At 46.0% G+C, this 20,071-nt stretch overlaps 1 long non-coding RNA gene across 1 annotated transcript in view; it reads right to left on the minus strand.

Moving 5' to 3' along the window:
- Window positions 1-20,071, minus strand: part of LOC143012411 (uncharacterized) — a 115,067-nt gene that overhangs the window by 48,728 nt on the left and 46,268 nt on the right. The window contains exon 4 of the long non-coding RNA XR_012965051.1: window positions 18,713-18,774. This is a non-coding gene — a long non-coding RNA (uncharacterized LOC143012411). The remainder of the gene's footprint in view (window positions 1-18,712; window positions 18,775-20,071) is intronic.

Raw genomic sequence — 20,071 nt, forward strand, 5'->3', positions numbered from 1 at the left:
GTATGCGTTTACCTCATCTTCATCGCCCACGGAGAAAGCTCCTTTTATAGTTATTACAAGCTGCAGCTTTCCACCTTCATACGTAAAGCTTCAACTATTTCAGCTATGACCTCAAATTAGTGTCAATCTTGCCCCCGTCTGGTACCAATGTTTACATGAATGACCTTTCTTCTTGGCGTTGCAAAAGAGAAACACAGTATATTGCTTTGACAGGACTCTAAAAATGATGGCTCAATAACTTCACTTTGCCAAAACCTCATAAAACAATAAGAGTGGGCAGCAGAAAGAGCTGGAGGGGAATGTGAGCGTAAACCTTTGATGTATCTGAAGTTGAATAAAGGCCCGAGCCATCACCTAATGAGCTGCTCGGCTTTCGGATACAACCTGTGCCAGTTTTATGCTGATTAGGTCAAAATACCGCAATCCGTTTCCTGCTTGAAGAATCTCTGTAAGGAGTGTCTCAGCTGTCAGGAGGGAACATCTCCTCCATGAGTCAACAAAGAAGGGGGCCACGCACCCACCACCACCACCGCCGCCGCCGAGCTGCTTTAGTTCAGCCCTTCACCTTGAACCATTAGTGGAATTGCTCTAACGAGGCCTTCCTTCCCGTATCAGCGTCCAGGCACCCAGCTAGCTCTGCGCCGCGCCGTGCCATGCCGTGTTGAGTGTTCGGGCACGGTAACAGCGAGGTGTGTCAGGTCACATTAACCTCAACCCCGCACCATGTCAGCCTGAGATATCACTGAACGCTCCACACACACAGAAACACACACACCTCCACAAAGTAAAGAACCACTTGTAAATACGGCATGTCAAAACGTACATACATATACATTCAATCACACACACGCTATAACAAACTCCTGCACTACTGCAATATCACAATATTTGTATGATAACATCAGCTGTTTACAGTTTAGTCTCTCCTCCACCTCCTCCCCCTCCTCCTCCTCCTTTCAAGCTGCACCTGTGAAGCCTCTAGCCCTCTACTATAGCTGGTATACATTATGTGGCTCAACATCATGGGTAAAGAAATATATAAATAAATATAAACACTGGCTCTGGAACATGTTTTCTCCCTCCCTCCCCTCCCTCTCCCCCTCCCTCCCTCTCCCCTACACTGAGAAGTAATGAGGGGCTACCTGTAATTACAAGCAGCTGCTGTCTTCCCTGACGAACGCTAATTGCCAATAATGATTTTGGAGAGCTGTAAAAATTCACCGGCTGACGCTCTTCTCCCTCTCCTTCCTCTCGGTGGTTGGAGACGAGAAAAAACGTTAGAGAGGGAGGAAGGCAGGAAATAGAGGAGAGAGGGAGAAGAGAGAAGAGAAGAGAGAGTAAGTGTGAGTGAGAGAGAGTGAGTGAGAGAGAGAGAGAGAGAGAGAGAGAGAGAGAGAGAGAGAGAGTTTGGGTTTTTAATCGTCTCCCCGCCGGTGTCACAGTCGGGAGTGCATTTAGCTAATTTCTGATGCTGACATATCAGAACCCTGAGTCGCTCGTTTGCCATCTCTCTCCCCCCCCCCCCCCCTCTCCCTCCCTCTCCCTCTCCTTCTTTCTCACCTGTTTGCCATCTCCTTCACGGGCTGATAACAGCTTTATTAGAGCTATAATGTGCAGGTGGAAGTTTAAAGGTCCCGTATGAACACGGTGGGAACCAGAGGGGAGTGTAGATGGAAGGCGTAGGTGAACGGGTGAGGCGCCTAATAAGCCACATGCATAATTAAAAGACAACGATGCCACTAATTAATGAATGCTTGTGTTTGGCTGCGTGTTGTAATGGAGACAGTGTCAGCGTGTGAGAGTCTGTCTGAGGGAAATTGAATTAGCCCCAAAATAAGAGAGAGAGAGAGGGAGAGAGAGAGGCAGAGGAAGCCTGGCGGGGGCTGGCGAGCGACGCATCCGAGCGCGACATAATGGCAGCCTCCTTTTATCTCTTAAGGTATCTGCTACGTAAACCGTGCAGCTATTTATTCACGCCGCTCCGGAGCTTTTTAAGCAAACGCTGGCGACATGAGAAACAGGCGGAAAGACTGTAACGACTCTGAAATTCACCCCTGAAGGGTCTCACTCTTGATGGCTGACCCCGAATTGCTTTACTGATCTGGCAAAGGTCCACCATGCAGACGGCGGGTGGTCACGTTTTCTCTCTCTCTCTCTCTCCGCTGACCCTGAACGCCGACGGCTTTCGGTTTGAAACAGAAGGGAGGAAATAGCAACCGGGGCTCGCCTTTCATCTTTATCTGCTCGGGTATTGATTGGCCCTCTTGTCAGAAAGATAAGTGTTCAATAACAAGAGTGCACAAACACACTGATAGGCCTGTGACACGGCATAAAGGCCACATGGAAGAGTTTGTCAGGCGCTTTTACAACACACGCACGCACACACGGCCACCTTCAAAGCTTTTATCAAAGACAATAAAAACCTGAGAGGTGTGTGTGTGTGTGTGTGTGTGTGTGTGTGTGTGTGTGTGTGTGTGTGTGTGTGTGTGTGTGTGTGATACTTTTACACACTTCTCACAGTAGTTATCACAATTAGAAACTCACTTTTATCTCATTACTCAAAGTAGCACTACTGTTGTTGCCGTGTAGTTGTGATATGTTTTCTGAATGATACACGACACCAACCGGCGCTCGGTGTGATAAGATATACAGTAAACACTCACATGGTCCTCCCACTGAATATTTTTGGATATGAAATAAAGATTTATGCACAAGCTGTATGTAAACACACATTTTCACACGAGCAAAACCATAATCCTTCCCCTTGTGCAAATGTCCCCCAGAGGGCTTTTTGGACGACAGTGTGCAGATTAAAAACATAACCAGTATTTATACAGAGTTGAAAATGAAAAGCAGCTGAGTTCAGAGATAGTTAGTGCCAAAGAAACTGCTTATCGGATGGAATGATACATAAATATTACCGCTGTGGAAATATAGAGAAAGGAGACAAAAGATTGAGACGAGAGTTGAGGGGACAGAAGACAGGAGGGCTGTGAGCAAAATACAATAATCTGAAGCAGAAATCTTCCAAAGAAATTATCTCACCAGCACTTAGGGAGGTTCTAAATTTTTTACAGCTTTTCTTTCATCATTGAAAACGTCGTGCTTGTATGTTTGTGTTCAACACATCAGTAAAAAGCTTCATCTCCATTTAAACTGTTTGCATCAAAGCCATTTGGTTTTGGCCTCGGTCCTCGTCTCTTTATACATGATTCAATTTGGCAACATCATCAAAATTAGATTTCCCAGTTCAACCCAATGGCAGAATTGCTCATCTAAAACAATTTTTGTAATTTGTAATTTTTTAAAAGCACCTTGGTGTTCTCTCTCTCTCCCTCTCTCTGGTGTTTTTTCGTAAATAACTATGGAGCAGGTTCAGGTATAGTACAATTACATCAATTCTGATCCATCAATTTCATCTTCATCATCATAACATCCGATTGATAGATTTGTCTCTATTTTGTACGCTTTCATATTTTATGTTGTCATATTTGTGAATTTTGTAGTTTTATTTCTAATCTTTTTCACATTATTGTATAATTAATTGTCGTATAAATACAACTATATTCATATTAAATGTTCTTATTTACATCAAAACCTACATCATCATGAGGCTAAACTAATAGAAATTAATTCAAAATACATATCAAATGAAAGAAAGTGTTTTTCTCCCTTATATGTGAGGATGTTCTCTCCAATTCCAAAGTGCGTTTTCATTTTCAGTTGGTTTCCTGCGTGGGCTGGATTGAACAGGAGAGGGGCTCCAACCCTTCTGTTAACAAACCTAATCACCAGTCGCTCCTCTGTGACGGACATGTACTCGCTCTCTACTTTGATATGGACATCTGTGCTTGTGCAAGAGACCTTTGCACACCTTTCACTGTGGGAACCTCCTGCAATAAAGTGATGCGTAAGCACAATCTTATCTCTCACGCCTCGGATCTGAATGGTTTACGTGTTTATCGTTGTGGGTTGCACTGCGCTGTAATTATTATACGACTTTGGCTTTCTTCTCTGTGGGAAAATTGCGATGGTATCAGCTCATATTCATGCTGTAATCCAGGAGGAGATTTTAATGTCATTTTCAAAAGGAGAAAAGAATATTACTTTGAGCTTTTGGGAGGCAATAAAACAATATGATATCACACTGTTTGATTGTCTCAGTGTTTTCTTTGTAATATTGCACTATACCCAACGGCTGGATGAAACTTCTTAACTCCTTGTTCTTTCTTTTTTTTTTTGCTTTAATGGGTTGGAAACCTGGAAAAGCTGTTTGTAATGATTTCATTGTTTGAAGAGCTCAGACGCGCTCTCTCCTTTGAACCGATGATGTCATGACAGCGGGTTCAGAATGCGCTCCGACACAAAAGGCGAGATATCCTGTTACGTTTTGGGATTTGTTTAACATAATTACATACATTAACTGCAAATTGCTCTGATCCAAACATATCATTTAGCGGACACATTCTGACAGACTAAACTTGTTTGTTTAAAGCCTGATATTTTTAGATATTGCATCTATCCATCTATGTAGCCTGGTGCAAAAGTCTGAACAGGCTGGACCAGTTTACTGTGGACATTTTCCCCTCGGCCAGCTACTCCGGATTTGAATATGGTGCCTGATATTTGGTATGTAATATATGGCCTGCAGCTTTTCCCTCTCAGTAAGCAGTAAGGGCCTGTCTTCCTGATAATACCATGCATGGATAACTGAGTGAGACGCCATCAGATACTGAACCCAGGCAGCTTAGGGGAAATGAAATTTATTTGGAGGCAGAGAGTGAGGGCGGCAAAAGAAACGGCGAGGATAATTGAAACGGGGAGCGTTCAGTTGGGGAGAGAAATTGAGATGTTGTCACCAAGTCCTCCTTATCATCATCAGGGCCACTGTGCAAAAGCAATTAAAGAGTCAAAAAGAATATCTGGAGTTATGCAGAATCCAAGAGAGCAGAACGCAAGTCAACAAGGTGCCCGACGCGCACAATACACACACACACACACACACACACACACACTGAAGAAAAAGATGATGATGAGCGTGACAGATTATTTGTTTGTCCCGATATGTTTCAGTCGCCAATTTGAAATTCACAAAGCCAGCGAGAACTCATTAGAGGCCAAACAGTTCTTTATTAAAGTCGTGCTGAGATGAGGTGTTGCTGAGCGTATTTCTGGTTTACAGCGTGGATGTGCGTCAAGCATGTGCATTTAATATTAAGGGGGCGACAAATGAGCCTTCATGTCTTCGCACATTGTTGCATTACTGATTTGCGATTTCACATTCACAGTTAAAAATAACAATTGGCTGAATTGAAATATGTACCGTGTGATGTACAATGATGGCATGAGCCGGTGCCAAGCTGCTCTCACTGTGGAACCATATGAGAGGCCGCGGGTGCAATTTGTTTATTTTTATTTATTCTTTTGGAAAGACATGGCGGTATAGACTGTGGTAAGGAAGAGCTGAAGCAAATGCAAGAAGATTTTTTTTCTCCTTTGTAGCAAAACTGTTGCCAGTTTCTGAAAAAGGCGGGTTTACACAGTTACACTCCACGCTAGAATAATAAGAATAAATGTATTAAATAATAAAAAGAAATAATTACCAAGTGAACAAATGAGTTCCACCGAGTACACAGTTTAATCAGCGTGTCACACACACACACACACACACACACACACACACACACACACACACACACACACGCACACACACACACACACACACACACACACACACACGCACAGTAACTAAGGGAAACAATGAGGCGTTGAAGATCTTGTAAATTCCCAGCTCTGATTTCCACGGATGTTCTGGCATACCTCAATAAGCTAAATCTTGTCATTTCCTTTCTCCAAACTGGATTTCTAAGGGGATTTAATCGGGCCAACTATGAATGATGCCACGGGCGAGAATGCTCAAATTACCAACAATGTGGAGAAAAATGGGTCTGAAAGCAGACAAGAGGCACCAGGGGGTTTGAAGATGTGCGTAGACGGATGCACTTTCACAGACTATTCATCAAAAGCCTCTTTTACTCTCCTCCACCTCGGCTGGCCACCGCTCTCTCTCTCTCTCCTTCACGCCGACTAAAACGACTTTGCTCCGGCGCGAGTGAGAAAAACGTCTCTACATCAATGCCGCAAATTTTCACCTCCACATAAACGACGATAACGCGCCCAGAGAGAGGGAGAGAGAGAGGGAGACGGTGCTGCACGGCTAAGGAATAGATTGAAGACTAACAGAGAGAGAGAGAGAGATTGGGTTGGGAGAGGCAGTGGTAACAAAGAGAGAACTGGAACAATCGGTGACAGACAGGGAGAGAAGGAGAACAAGGGAGCGGGTGAGAGGAGAGGAGCAGAGCGGTGGTGTCTCGGTGGGGGGGCCCATAGTAATGAACAGGTGGCGGGGGGAAGAGAAGGTTAAGCCTGTTTCTGTGGGTGTCGCTGGAACCCACCCCGTGCTGTGTGGACAGATGTGTGGACGGGCCGCTATCTAGCTCTCCCTGTCTCTCTCTCTCTCTCTCTCCATCTCTCTCTCTCTCTCCCCTCCTGCCTCGCCGGTGCTGCCAAAGCCCGCTAGCCTGTGCTCAAAAACTCACTCATTTATCCGCCTTTGTTCTTTGTTATTTTTGGACTCGGACATGGCAGCGAAAATTGTCTCTCTCCGAGGAGAATCACGTTCCTGTCTCCCCCCGTCTCGTTAGCTTCTGCCCGTGTAGGATACGCAATAATGTGACATTTGGGAACGCGGCGATGTTTGATTTTGTTGTTTCTATGCGGCTCTGGATCTTGTCTGCCTGTGGCATATAGCAAGAAAGATTAGGAGTGTTAGTTGCTTGTGTTTGAAGAGCCAGGTGGCTAAGGGAGCCCCAGACAGGTACTAATCTAATGAATATACACGCTTATACTGTTGTTGCTTCAGGCCTGTTGACAACTCAGAGAGGAACAGGATGTTGTCACTCAGACCTTCCATTGGGTGTGTGTACGTATGTTGCTCACCAGCGAGTCGTTTGACTGAAGGCTGTGTGTGACAGGTGTTTCCTTGTTTATCTATCAGACTGGTTTTCCATTGTCAGCTCAAAGGCAATGATTTATAATTTATCAATAAGGGACCCGATGACGAGAGTGGAACTTCAAACTCTCCAGATAATCTCTGTAATCAAACTGTCATTTAGCTCTGAAGGCATTCTGCGCCTGGAAACGGGAAAAGTAAAGAAAAGTATAGAAAGTGGAAATGATGTATGTGTGTGTGTGTGTGTGTGCGTGTGTGTGTGTGTGCACGCGAGTGTGTGTGTGCCTTACTAGGTGGAAATCACCTGTGTTGGCACAGCAGAGTCTGCAGTTTGTCACTGCATTGAGATCTGGACTGCACCTGTTGTCAGACACACACAAATACGCACACACACACACTCACACACACACCAGATGAAAATCAGTTGACAGCATGGCCAGCTTCATCAGATGTGCCCACTCCTGTTCCGTTCATTAACGTCCAACCGAAGGCGGCCTGGCCTCGGGCCTACTGCTAGTCCCACTCGGCTGAACAGCACCCCCACAATGCAATCACAGAGAGAGAGGGAGGGAGAGAACGAGAGACAGAGAGAGAAAGAGAGACAGAGAGAGAGAGAGGGAGAGGGAAAGCAAGAGAGAGAGATGCAACCAGAGGCATAGACATTCAAACAGAAAAGGCACAAAATATAGAAAATCAGAGTGTTTGACAAAATGCAGCTGGGAAATGGTAAGAAAAAGAATTAGGATACATGAAGACACGTGGAAAACCAGACCGAGCGTGTGCCAAGGATTGGCGAGCGTAGCCATAGCCTTGGTTTGGAGGTCAGCTGGGAATTTTGGATTGGCGTCGCCTGTGTGACGCCCACGCGCTCTGCCCGATCTCCCTGGGATGCCAGCGCCACCTGCTTACATTGTGGATGGCAGCTTTGGTGCCCAGCAGGAGGGCTGGATGGACGGACTCACAGACAACATGTTTCAGCTAGTTTGTTTGGAAACCTGCGGCCGCCCAGCCAGAGAGAGGAAAACTTTGGGAGAGAGGGGTGAGAGAAACAGAAACAGAGAGAGTGATTTTCAAGAGTTTACCGCCGCTCACTTGGTCTCACTATCTGACTAACTGTTGCGCTGGTGAGACGTGTGAAAAACTGTGACCAGAAATGATTGGCAAGTCAGTTATAGACTGATAAAAATCCAAGTCATACTGAGACATTCCGTGGCTCATTTCGGCGGGCTTGGGAATGACGGTGGGGCTTCGCCAAATGACACGCAAAAAGTCATTCCGATAGCTTTGACGGGCAGGTTTAACATACAGTATATCTCTTTCGTTGGCCCAGTAATATCTATCTGAGCCCAACATGATCGCAGCATATGAAACCACCTGACCTGTTAAGGAAAGCTGCTTCTGTTTTGGCTAATCTACACACACACACACACACACACACACACACACACACACAGTATAAAGCAGTGGGTATGTGAGAAAGATAGGTGATTTCCCAAAGCCGCCCACTGAACAAAGAGTCAGCACCATGGCATGACTCATAGCAAGTGTACAACCCTGGAAGAAACAAACGTGACATGATCATCATCATCACTGGCACGATCGCTGGCATCCTACCTTCATCTTCTTCATCATCCACCAACGAAGATCAGTGAGCAAATCAGGGAAAACATGAGCTGATGAGCCACAGACCGACCAAAGAACCATAAGAGGACAGTAGAGGAGAAGGTGTGTGTGTGTGTGTGTGTGTGTGTGTGTTTCTGAATTAGTGAGAGGAGTGAAGGTGTGGCAAGAGCAAGGCTGGAAAGAGACTAAAGGGGAACCACCTGCAGAGGAGAGGATGAAAGGCTTGTGTCATCTCTCTTTAAAGCGCAGAAAAATGTAAAAGTATCCCAGATGATGCAACCACACACAAACACACACACACACACACACACACACACACTTACTATATCTAGAACGAAGCATCCGGTGTTTTGGGCCGACGTTTCTCAGAAGGAAACTAAAGCACGTGTTTTCTGCTGAGCTCGCCTCTTCTCTTCTACAGAACAAGATGCTTCTTCTTCTTCTGTTTGTCAAACAACTCTCAGACAGGAAGTCCGGACCCTGCGATGAAGATAAACTAGTTTCATCCTCCACCACAAGAACACACACACACAACACATTTAATGACTCTGAAGAATGGTTGAAGGTACTAATCTGTACCTATAGTCACACAGCTGGAGAGGAGAGGAGGAAAGGAGGAAAGGAGGAGAGGAGAGGAGGAGAGGAGAAGAGGAATGTCCTTCGTAGAATAAACGTACCCTTGATATTTATGCACAGCCACGGCGGGGCTAATCAATCATTAATATTCAAATATCCTCTTCAAGCTCATGCACACACACACAACAGAAAGGTCAAAAACAATCTGACATCTGTAGGTCTCAATTAAATATGAAAGATGATACTCGTCCCTCTCTCCCTCTCTCTCTGTCCCTCTGTCTCTCTCCGCCAGCAGTCAATGGCAAACGTTTGCTGTTCCTGTGTGTGATGGATCCAAGCTGCCGTTGTGTGTCTCTGCGGGTGTCATTGCGTTTGTGTCTTCTCTGATCTTCCCCCTCAGTCCTGGAGGAACAGGCAGAGATCAGGGGCAATAAAGCGAGCGAGAGGGGAAATAGATTGATAGAGAGCGAGCGAGCGTGATTGGTCACACCGCACGGCACCGCATGAAGTCTTCCTCCAGTCAATCATAACCATCAAGCCTACGCAGCTTCCTGCGCGGCAAATCTCATTTGCTGCCTCTGCCCCCTTGCTGGTGCGACTTTAAAGGGGGATGAGGGGATAATGTGCATTATTACTTTTATCCAGTGTGAGTGAGGCAGGCCAATAATTGTGCAATGTTGGAGTTTTATTGTTCCCAGCTGCTGTGATCATTACTAAACGTCAAGGAGATGCAACATTTCCTGCCGACTTAACGACAGTAATCACTTCCCTCTCCCTGTGCTCTCTCTTCTCGCTCCCTCGCTCTCTCTCTCTCTCTCTCTCTCTGCCACCCAGCCCAGCAAGGTGCAGAGATGAGGCTTCTTCATCATCTTTATTGGATTCCTCCTCCTCTAAACCAAATCACGGTAAACACACACTGCATCATTTTCCCATATTTTCTCATATAGACCGACTGCCTGACTGCAGCTGTTGGTATTATCAGCTAATAATAAACCTCCCTCTGTCTGCTCTAACAAATGTTCATGAGCGAGAGACTCCAACCAGTGCACTCGGGGTCTTTTAACGCCGAACCCAAACACACTCACACACAACGATCTGTCGGGATCTATATAGTGGAGCTCGGCAAGAAGAAGAAGAAGAAGAAGTTGCCTAAGAAGTTCCTGCTTTGTCTCCTCCGCCTGCCTCTCAGTCTGTCAGGCAGGTGAATGCCCCGCAGACAACACACCAACAGGCTGACTTTACTTTCTAAAGGTGTTTCTGGGTTGGCGGAAGCTTCACAGATATCAGCTGAAGTGAGAGGGAGGAGAGGCGAGGAGAGGAGAGGAGAGGAGAGGAGAGAAAGATGTAAAGGAGGTGGTGAGGTTGTGGTAAGCAGTGTGTAAGGTTGCATGCCAGAGAGAAGTGTTGTGGTGTGATTGCAAATGGTTTTTGGGAGCGAGCTGCTTCTCAGGTGTTCTGCTGACAGCTTCCCTCCACACCGGGTTTAGTTCAGTCAAAACTTTTTGTGTTAATTTTGCAGCAGGGATTGCAACAACAATTATCACAATATGTTCATGCTCTTTACATAAAATAGCCTTTGATGGATCACACATATAAATGAATACACACATTCTCACACAACAGCACCTGATGACTCTGATTTTTCTTATCTTATTATTCATCAATAATGCACACAGCTTTTGTATGCTTCCTTTGTATTTATTATCTAATTTGTGTTTTGCTTTCTATGAGAATTAAGTACCTGTCTGTCTATCCTCTGTCCATCTTTCTATCTAATTCATCTTCATATCAATTCAGACAGAATTAAAAGAGCAGATTCCTGCTCCCTCAGCGGGGAATCTCCCGTCACCGACTCCTCCTGAGACGTCTTTATTTAACAGAGAGGAGCCACATTTAAATTTGCCTTGTCGGGGAAAAGCGACAGAGCACTGACAGGACAATAACAGGTAGACCCACGCTGCTGTGAAGGTGACAAGAGCCTCGTGTTGGCTCCCCACCGGCACACACACACTCACTCAGACATGCACCAGTTCTCTCTCCCCCTACCAGTCATCAACGTTTGACAGGCGACTACGGCGACTGAAAAATAAATAACTAAAAGGACAGATCTCTGGAAAAAATGCTCTCAAAATGTGATTCAATAGTGACAAGCTGAAGCACAACTGCACAAGGAAACTTTTTGGGGGTGTTTCTTTCACAAATTGCTATAAAAAATACCAAAAGGTCCCTGCTGTCAAACATATGAATGAACAGAAACTTTAAATTTAAAATTCAAACTTCAACCTTTCAAGCAGAAATATTTTAATATACAAAATGGTATTTCTGAAAACTCGCATCTGTGTGGGCGTTTATGCTCACAGCCTGAAAATGTCTGTCAAACCTGCGATGAAGGAAACATTTGTGGAAGCATCGGGTTCATTCTGTTATATATTCCATGAAAAATAAATGCCCTTTTTTTTTTCAAAAACATAAACACAGAACACACTGAATCAGATTGCTGCGATAAATGGGCTCGGAATTCAGTTTTGGCCCTCATAACCTCAGGCCCACTCACGCAGAAGTCCCACTATCTGGTGCTTCCATACTGTGGTGTAGGTCAGCTCTCACCCAGCAGCGTCCCAGGATGTACATGTGTGACACCCACCTACTCCTGTGACTGTGCTGACAAACTGGTGGCTGCTTCACGCTGCACCGCCGTGTATCTCGCCGCACGTCGGGGAGGGACGCTATGAGCCGCGTACACAGATGTCATCGCGGAGGGTGAACACGCCAGCGCTCTCTTGTCATGTGTAAACATCCTCACTCATTCACTCAGACAAACACACACACACACACACCTACTTTTCTTGCGCTCTTCCTCACACACTCGCTCTTTCACCCACACAAACAAACATTCCTCTGCATTCCCGCCTCCCCGCCCCCTCCGCTCGGCTTGTGTGTTCATTCTAAACTTTGTCTGGCTTTTGATCTGCACCAGAGATAATACTCCTGCCTGCTGCCTCTCGCTCACCCTGCTCCCAACACCCACATATGGGGTGTAAAGAGAATTATTCATTGTTTTCACCACACAACAAAAGTGTTTGAGCTCAAAGAGCAGCTGCCTTCACATACTTAATTTAACATTGCTGGGGATCCAAGCTGCATTGATGATTGGAGGTGTCCTGCTCATTGCCATTCCATGACAGTGGTGTGCTTATTAAAAATACATGGTGGTGAAATTAGCCAAAAGCAGGAGAATTCAGATGAAAACGCAGCTGCGCCATGTGACTGTTTACATAAAGAATGCTTCCAAATAATCCACTCACTGACTAATTAAATGGAGTTGATTAGTTTGTAATTTTACTTTTTTGTGTCTTATCGTCTCTTTTATAAACACAACAAACATTTCCAAAACAAGGACAGAAGACAAAGACGTCCCTCTCTGTGGGTGAGGAGCAGACAGAATAGAGATAATTGAGACGGGACACAGAGTGGCTGGACGTAGGGCTCATCACTGCAGTTCACCGCTGAGGAGAGGAGAGGCTGCTGAACGCCGGTGCCAGATCTCCTCATGCACCACTGATTGCAACTACTTGGCCCGATTTTGGCCTGGAATAGGCCTCCGCTATTGTGTCCCAACTCAGTGCCCAGTGCCTGCTGCCACTTGCCCAGTACCCAGTGCCCAGTGACCAGCGGTGGGTTGACCTAGAGTCTCATAGGCTTTCACCCAGCACAAAGGAGAGATCTGTGCCAGCAGTTAAAGATGTGCAGTGGTGTGCACCATCAGCTAGAAGAACCCATCATCAACTTGACAATAACAAACAGTGGCGGAAACAGCACTCAGTGTGATTGTTCAGGGAGCCAGCCATGTTGTCAACCTGGCTCCAAAGTGCCAAAGACAAAAGCTTAAGAGTCATGGTGAATAACCTAGATGGCAAGTTTACAGTCAAAACACATGTCTCTGTTCTTCATGCCTGTTCCAAGTGAAAAGCACAACCACGGGATTGGAAACAGATCTCTTTTGTCACACTGTCAAAATAAAACAATTCATTTCAATAGATAGGATAATTGTGCATACTGTCAGCTGGAACAACCACCCAGCTGTGACTTCAGTCCATCACACAGAGTCAGTCAGTTGCTCAAGCTGTCAGAAAGTTTCCCGGTATACAATCCGTGCGAAGGAGCATCTTGTAACTTCACTTATTCTGTTCCCGTGCCAAACCGCATCCTGAGCCAAACTAGGAAATGAGACTCTCTCTGAACCTGGTAGACTGAACAGAATGTGAGAATTGACAGGTATGGCGGCGCGTGCCAAACTGCGAGGCTTCCTGCCTCTGCCATCCCATCGCACTCAGGATCAATCTCCATGACTCACTCAGCTCATATCCACATGTCGTTTCCCATCAGCTGGGAAGTTAATGTACAGGTTAATTATCCAGGCAACTCTGTTTGGAGAAAACCAAAACCCGAGCCAAGTGTTGTTTGTTAGGCCAGCATTGTTGTTGTCAGCCGTGATGTTCTCGACTCGCGGCTCCTGCCAGATCCAGATAAATCCGTCAATAAAGAGCTGCCCGTCATTTGCGAGGATGGTGACTCGATGGCCCGGACACGTGAAGGCAGCTGCTGTAAAATGACTAAACTGCTTATAGATCAACCGCAAACACCAACAAAGCAGCCAAATATTGTTTTGTATCAGCAATGGAGCTTCTCATCCTAAACCACCTATTCTACTCAAAGAAACCAAGATTTTAAATGAGTCCTTTATTGCTTTCAGGCTTCTGCAGGCTGTGTGACAAAAGTTAACAATTGTGAAATCACTTATCAATTCAAAACAAAAGGTTGTAAATCACAGTACCAGACATCTTGTTCCAGATTGGCACTCTTGAAAGAAAATAAAATAAAATATCTCATCAACAAACCACTGCAAATAGATAAATTGATGGTCTGCTTGCACAAATTTACATAACCGCACATCTAAAGCACAATCTGACATGCATTAAAGGTGATACCATGCAGTCTCGGCCACTACACCACATCAACAACTTCCACGACAAACAACATTCATCCAAGCCGTCCTTTGTACAGTATAAACCTCCATTTCTCCTGTGCCCCCTCTGACCTGCCCAGCTCCTCCATTCCTCCAGCCCAGGAGCTGAATCACAGCTCAGTGCTTCACAAAGCATTAGCCGTAGATGAAAGAGGGTCTACAGTAGGATTAGAGAACTGTTGTCCATGCCCCAATGACTGAGGAATGCTCTCCTGCCCCACTCCAGGCCAGAGCTCAAACACTCCAGACTCCAGCATGTCTGGGGCAAAGAGACGGCCACTCAGGTCTGAACAGCAGTGAGAGCTTCTTACTGTAAGCCTCCTGTGAAAACCCATCACGTGCTTGTACTCGGGGACATTTAAATATTGGTCCAATCAAAGAATGAATATTAGGCCGTCTCTGGGCTCAAAGCTTCAAAGCGGCGACTCCTTTAAAAGCCTCGATAAAAATTAAAAAGCAAGCCGACAGCAGATTTCATTCATTTCTTTGTCTTTGTCTTTGTTAAAGGTCCGTGATGTCACACGAACCTAACGACCTGTTTAGTTTACCTTAAAAGCACGGTAAGAAAGAGTAGCCGCGGCTCTGATCGCGACCAAGTCTTAGTAAGCGATGTCTCATTAAAATGCAGACACATGAGTATGCTAATTTTACCCTACATCCTAGAGAAGTAAAAAGACAACAAAAAAAAGGGGGCTTCATTAAAGAGACCATGCATTATTCAGAGAGCAGCGGGCCAGAGGAATGGCTTTAGGCCAATTACACACTGCTGGAATCTTCCCCCTGTGTGGCTCCTCCGCTCTCTGGCCGTATCTCCTTCTATACAGTATATAGGTGCGCATATATTCCTCCCTGTATGCAAGAAACGCTTCAAAAACAGCCATTAGAGTTAAAGCAGTATCGTAAAAAAACATCACTGCCGCCCCACCTGCAAAAAATGGACACAGATTTCAACGAGTCACCTCTCAGCTAAGTACTGAACATTAAAAGCTTCCCTTAGATAGATACGGTGCAGATATGAGCCGAGGTGAATGTAAATAAAAGACTGAACCGCAGGAGTAAAAATGTGAGGATGAAAACAGAATGACGGGAGCGTATTAGTGATTAAGCAGAGTTGCATGGAGGTAGCCTCGGGGCATGATGGATGACCTATTTCTGGTAACAGCGAGACTCCTCGTATCAGTCGACTCAGGCCAACTGGATACACACTGCTACACACGCACACACAAACACACAAGTGCACGCCCACACACTCAGAGTGAAAGCTACAGAAACCAAACTGAATACAAAACAATGACCCAAGCCTGTTTCCCCTCAAAGCTTCTTTAATACTCATACTCTGACTGCTTTCAGTATGATTCTGTACATTCTAAAGCTCCACAAAAGGTTTTATTTGTGAATCCACCAAACGCCTCGCATCCGCACACACTCTGGGGCGAGATACTGAGGAGCCAGGAGGTAAGGAAGGAGGGGAGTTGATGGCTACTGGACAGCGATGCCAGATCAGATCATGCAGCAGTACACAGCTGCTACCGCACTGTTTAATAATGCTGCAGCATAGGGAAGGGTGTGTGTGTGTGTGTGTGTGTGTGTGTGTGTGTGTGTGTGTGTGTGTGTGTGTGTGTGTGTGTGTGTGTGTGTGTGTGTGTGTGTGTGTGTGTGGACAGAGAGTGAGAGGGGAAGTGATGTGGCAAGAGTCTGTCCTTCTGTCAGTCATCCTGTCACAAGACTTGCACAGTGAGCCTCAGTGGTCCATAGCACGTGTGTGTGTGTGTGTGTGTGTGTGTGTGTGTGTGTGTGTGTGTGTGTGTGTGTGTGTGGTGTGTGTGTGTGTGTGAGAGTCTGTGAGTGTGTGTGTGTGTGTGTGTGATAAGGGGTTTATTTGCATGCTGGCTGTACTGTGAAGGTAATTCAACATGCATCAAGCAGAAACAGTTTTAGCCGTCTCCTTCACTTTAGGCAGATTCTTCCAGTGTCTCATCCCTGTTTCCAGTTCCCATTTAATTGTCCCGACAAAACTAACTGTGTGCATGTGTGCATGTATGTGTGTGTCTATGTGTGTGTGTCTGCTGGTGTGTGTCTGGCCTGGGCCTGCTCCTGGGCCTGCTCAGTAATGAGAGCAGACAGTGCATCAGCAACAGAACCCCAGACCTGTCTGCCATACTGGAGATGTATGGGGCGACCACGCATCTGAACCCTGCTCTGACACACACACACGCACACAGACACACAAACACACTCGCACCCAAAACACTCACACACGTGTATGCATAAATGCATGTATGCTGGCTCACACGCACGCCAACACACAGACTGACAGCCCCCCTGGGACAGAGGGAGAAGGGCAGATGAGGACATCTCGCCAGAGGTCACATAACACATCAGGCACAAACAAACACACACCAGTGCACACAAACGGACACAAACACACACAGACACACACCCATGAACGTTTGTACCACCTGTTTTTATGCAGAGTTTGGCTTTGTGCATAAAACAATCAGAAGGGAAATGTCAGAAATGGAGAAAACACAGTGAAATGTTCCAGATACTGGCGTGTAAACGTGATAAAGGCTGATGGAAACAGAATTTTCAAATCATGCTGCTGGGATTACATGCGCTTGTTCTTCTTTATGTTTTATTTTTGGCTGCGCGCACACAATGCTGCTTTATTGGTGCACCCACCATCACATGCCTCTGCTCCACCAGAAAGCCCAGAACAATAACAACAAACGGGCAGCATAAAAATCAAACTCATCCATGAAAACAACATTAAAGCTGGGCTTGGATGGGAAGCAGCAAAGGCGCCGTTTAGCCGAGTTACAGGTGTGTGTGCTGTTATTAGGTTTTATCTCTTCCTACCATCTTGAGAATATTTGCAGAAAAACCTGTTCATGAAAACACACACACACACATAATTCACACACAGGTTTGCTTCAGGTACTTCTTTAGAATTCCTGTTAAAATCGGATGTATATTTGGATGGAGACTTATCTATGATCTCTTTCTCTCTCACACACACACACGCACAGACACACACACACACACACACACACACACACACACACACACACACACACACACACACACACACACACTAATGGAGCTGTGTATCCACTAACATGGTGGCTTAATTGTCTGGGCAGGAGTGTCCAGAGCATCGACTCCTGCCAAATAGTTGCCTGTAAACCTCGGCAGTGTCCCCAAAAGACTCAATACACACAGGAAACTCCCGCACACCTGCATGGTATTTGTGTACACACACACACACTGTAGTGACAAAGAGGTACAGGTTGAATCAATAGTGTAAATGTGTCTTTGAAATCTGTGTTTCTGAACTCCTTCTGATGTACAACAAGTATGTCACTGTAAAAAAGTAAATTGTGCTCCAACCTCCAGGCTGCTGTAACTTCAATTAACGCTCAGGAAATCGCCGCCGTCCTGGTTTCACAGATAAAACCGCAGAGGAGCGAATTCCTTCTCCTATCCTCCCTTCCAGGCAGTTGCCAGCCAAAATCTGGACCGACGATTAAGTGGGATTATGTGGCCTATAGTCTGGTTTAGCGACAACCGTGTCCCACGCACAAAGCCCGTGAGCGTGTGTGTGTGTGTGTGTGTGCGGGAGAGAGTAACTGTGAGAGAGAGGGAGACACGGAGAGGAAAGCAGAGCAGAGGAGAGCGCGCTTTTGTTCCAACTGAGCCCCTAATTAGCCAGGCTAATTGAGCTGTTAATTGATCTGTTGTCTTAATTAAACATCTCCTGACGCTTCTTTGCTCCTTGTAGTTGGGGATCTGAGGGATATGCATGTGTGTGCACGTGTGTGTGCGTGCACGTGTGTGTGTGTGCATGTGTGTGTGTGTGTTTTGCACGGTAGCGCGGAACATGGAGGTAGCAGGCCCAAACAGATGATGATAATCTGACTGAGCTGACGTCTCCATTAAGACTTTTACTTTGGGGCTGGAGCGTCGTTATAGATTAGTTTGGGGGTAAAACGCATTTAAAGTGGAATCAGATGACGTTAATCAATGCAAGATGCAGCTCTGATAAAACTGCCAATTCTTCTCAAAATCTGTTTGAGTGACAGGTGAGGACTTTAATCGCTCACCCAACTAAGTCAAACGGTTAGAAAAACACAGCGATCTGTTTCTTTGTAAATGCTTCGCGCTGAATCTTAACTCACCTTTATCGTTCCATCTGGAGGCGAGCGACGCAGGCCAGAATGAAATTTCCCTACATTAAAACCGCAACGCATCAAAATTAAAACATCACGCCGTCTTGTCAGAGGGAGAGAGAGGGAGAGAGAGGTAGAGAGAGGGAGGGAGGGAGAGAGAGAGAGGGCCGGGAGCAGCTCAGTGGAAAAAGATGCGTTCACTGAACCGCCTTCAGTACCGTTTCATTTCTCTCCGAAGCTCTAATTGCTCATACAATCATGAAGGGGGGGGACGTCGGGGAGGGGCGGGCAAAAAAGTAAAGTCACCTGTCTCAGTTGTCTGTCTTCCAGGCGTCTCTGCTCCTGCTGCCGTCAGAAACTCTCCTCACCTGCACAAAGAAAAAGTCTCTGATCAATGTAAACATTATACATACATACGGCATCACACGTCACAAAACAATGGGAGTTTGTTCAAAACGTCCAACCAGCAAGGGGCTGAAAACACTTAAGGCTCAGAAATTATCAATCACCCATCCTAGTTTTGCATGTAGAAATATCAAAACTCTTCCAAAGTTTTACTTTTTAATCAGGTGACATTTTGTCCAGCAGCTCCCACACGACCGTCTGGATTTCCTCCCGTTCCCCCATTTTGTCCTAAAGCAACTCTTCAACCTTCCAACTGCCACCTTCATCCTCCTCCTCTTCCACCTCCTCCTCTTCCTCGTTCCATCACCCTCTCCTAGTTGCCCTCTCATCCCTCCTGCCTCCCCATTGATTCCGCCTTCACCTCTGGAGTGACGCTCGCTCGTTCCCTCTAAACCCACAAACACACCAATATGCAAATGCCTGAAACATACGGCGGTGTTCTGCATTGCGTTTGTTTGTGTAGGTGTATCAGCGCGTGTCTGTGTTTGTTCATATCCAGGAGGAGGAAGCAAAGAGAAGACGCTAACTTTATCATCTGCTCGGAGGGGCGGCGGCAGATGGCACTTCTTGGGGGTTGCGACACCGCTGTTTTTCCCGAGCCCGGCTGGGGAACGCGTGAAAAGGCGATGCTTTGTCGGGCTGACGGGTGTCAACGAGGACGTGATGAAGTAAGACCAGTGGCGTGAGGGAGAGAAGGGACGGTGGTGAAACTCTCATATATACACACTCCGGGAATGATTAATTGAGTATGGTAATGTTTAACCGCCATGCGAGTGATTTCCTCTTCCCGGGAATGTCGTGCAGCTCAACAGCAATGCTTGACTGAGACGACCCCTGTGCTCCGCAGGGGGGGGCAAACACTCGGGTGGAGATAGAGCAAAAAAACAACAACAACTACACACACACACTCAGTTGGACTGAAAGCATTAAAGCTAAGAAGATGAATTCATGCGGTTGACGAAAAACAAATCCATTATGATGGTTTGGACCCGGAAAGATGGAAAGTGATGAGCTTCAGTCCCATTTGCGACAGGAACATTGTCTTATTATCAATGTGCCGTCGCCTCCGCCCAGGCTTTCAATAACCAAACAAGCCGAGCGCACCGTGGCAGATGTCACGGCCATACTCGGTGGACTATTTAAGAGGTTACCATGGCAGCACAGGGTGGTCAGACACTGACAAATCTATTATTGCTACAACCACTGTACGGCATGTTGAAGACGCTCTGTGAATGTTGATGTGCAGCCAAGGGATAGAAT

This window comes from Genypterus blacodes, unplaced genomic scaffold (assembly GCF_046128005.1).
Source record: "Genypterus blacodes isolate CSIRO-AG114 ecotype Tasmania unplaced genomic scaffold, CSIRO-AGI_Gbla_v1 ptg000147l_1, whole genome shotgun sequence".
Lineage (NCBI taxonomy): Eukaryota > Metazoa > Chordata > Actinopteri > Ophidiiformes > Ophidiidae > Genypterus > Genypterus blacodes.